The 2,500-nt window shown below is 54.6% G+C and overlaps 1 non-coding gene across 1 annotated transcript; it reads right to left on the reverse strand.

The window, feature by feature from the left end:
* Positions 1-1,270: 1,270 nt before the first annotated feature.
* On the reverse strand, positions 1,271-1,425 carry LOC143432424 (5.8S ribosomal RNA). Its single transcript, XR_013103020.1, has one exon. It is a non-coding gene; the product is annotated as a 5.8S ribosomal RNA (ribosomal RNA).
* Between the last annotated feature and the right edge of the window lie 1,075 nt (positions 1,426-2,500).

The following is a 2,500-nucleotide window of genomic DNA, read 5'->3' on the forward strand; positions in this document are numbered from 1 at the left end:
CGAACGATCGACAAACCGTTTACACTCTCCAGCGGTTCCACACCTTCCGCGCGTAACACGCAGAGATCGAAACGGAGCGGCTCCTTTTCCCCCGATTTTATTACCCTGATCCTTCGGAACGAAGGACAGGCCGAGTTGGAGCGCCCGCACGAATCTCTCTGCTGCGTGAACGGGAAATAAAAGGGAACGCACGCGTGGAAAAGCGTACGATGCGATCGTAGCGCAAGCTGCGCTTCCGGGGACTGGATGACCGGCTTTTGGTCGCGCGGTCCCGTCTCGACAACGAAGACATGGGGTGACCAACGCACTCGATGATCACGAAGTAGGGCGGTAGTACCTTGCGGCACCGAGGCGGCACCTCGTCGAAGAAAAAAACTCGAGCCTCGCCAAAGGGGAGCCAATCTTCCCGTATCTGCTCCGAAAACTCTCTCCTTTGTCGCGCGTGTTACCGATTCGAGTTTCGCTTCGGGAGATCTCCGAAGCGCGGACACGCGTCACAGGCCAGAAACGTTGCGACGCTACACGGACGCAACGACGGCCTATGTTCGAGTGACGGTCCGCGCGAGAGATCTTTTCTTCCCTCGCGGAAACATGGTATACACACGCGCGGAGAGAACAGAGAGAACGGGTTATTCTGATCGAACACCCTGGGGCTGTACGAGGAGAACTTCGAACGATCGGATGCGCATCATCGTCCCTCGCGTTACGACGATGTCGCTCTCTCTCTTGTATATCTCTTCTCTCTCGACCGAGAATTCTCCCTCGGTCTTGCGGCGTGAAAAAAAACAATTCATTTTAAACGACGTCGAGCGCGCGGCATGTTCGTATCGTGCGCTAAAGGCGGGGCGAAGGCGATGCGTGTGGCGGGTGTGCGAATTCGGAACGCGGAACAAAATCGGCGATCGAAACACGAAGCGGTTCCCGTGGGCGGTCGTCCGTTTAACGGACGACTCACGACGCCACGAAGAACTCACGCGAGTTCGTGATCGACGCACCGTCGAGTTCCGTGAACGCGTTTACGCACGCCGCACGCGCACACACACGTTGCCAATCGCGGATTGCCTCGGCACGGCCACAGACGACTCGGACGAACGTCCAACGATCGCTCGTACGTCGCGTATCGCTCCTCTTCCTCCCTTTCTCGGTGCCGCCCGAACTCAGAAACGTTCGTAATTTAATTCGAGAATGAACGACGGCGGGCAGATTCGAGCACCGTAGGGAAAGAAAGATTCGACGAAACGCAACGCAAGCAGTATTCTGGTTACGTGAACGACCCTCAGCTAGGCGTGGTCCAGGAATTGTATCCGTGGACCGCAATGTGTGTTCGAAATGTCGATGTTCATGTGTCCTGCAGTTCACACGTTGACGCGCAATTAGCTGCGTTCTTCATCGACCCACGAGCCAAGTGATCCACCGTTCAGGGTAATCGTATATGTATATTTTATTGATCTTTGAGTCTCTTGGTACTAAAGTTCGAACAAGTCGATACCCAAACGTCCCCGGTGAAAGAGACGCGGGCGTCGCCGAACGGAGTTCGAGGCGACACGATATATCGGTCCTACGGATGAAACGCATACGCCGATGGTTCGCGCGTAAGGTCTCCCTCAAAGTTACGAAAAAATGCACGCGCGCGTCCAGGTGCGAAGAGAAAAAAAAAAAATCCCTTCAAAAATTCGTTAGGACTCCTCCGCGTACCAGCAGCCTCGAGGCGGTCTTTTACCTCCCGGCAACGCGAAGCGAGCATAAACTGTTCGAGCTCGCAACGGCGGGATTACAGACTCTCGACAACGAGGACAACGGGCAACGGCGGAATCGTCCCCTCTGGAACGAACGTGCGCGTCGAACTGAGAAGAAAAAAGACCAAACACCCAGCGGCGTATTGCTTTCGAGATCGACAAGACGCTCTCGTTCGGGTGAACATAACAATGTTATCATCGATGGGACACACTCGTCGTCTTCGCGCACAGTCTCGAGGCGGTCTATAAGAGTTTTCCCCGGCAACACGAAGCGAGTATAAAATTATTCGATCTCGCAACGGCGGGTTTTTCTCAGACTCTCGACAACGAGGCTTGGGCGCGAGCGACGGAATCGTCCCCTCCGAACGAACGAACGACGACGACGGTCTCTTCAAAATTCCAATACCACCCAGTCGTGTCGATTCCAACAAGGCTCAGGTAAACGAAAAAAAAATTCGTACATTCGTTAGGACGCTCCACACCGTTCGCCCAACCACACAGCCTCGAGTGGTCTATATTTTTCCCGACAACGCGAAGCGAGCAAGTAAAGTTCGATCTCGCAACGGCGGGTTTCAAGACTCTCGACAACGAGGTTATGGGTGTGGACGGCACGGAACGGAACGGGTCCCCTCTGAGCTGAACGGCACAATTCTGGGAGTGGGAAAACGGCAAAGTGCCAGCGGCGTATTGCTTTCTGAAAAAATGGCAAATAAAAAAGCGGACCCGACGAGTTCTCGATTACGAGAACTCGAGGGGTCCGCTAA

This window comes from Xylocopa sonorina, unplaced genomic scaffold, assembly GCF_050948175.1.
Source record: "Xylocopa sonorina isolate GNS202 unplaced genomic scaffold, iyXylSono1_principal scaffold0164, whole genome shotgun sequence".
Lineage (NCBI taxonomy): Eukaryota > Metazoa > Arthropoda > Insecta > Hymenoptera > Apidae > Xylocopa > Xylocopa sonorina.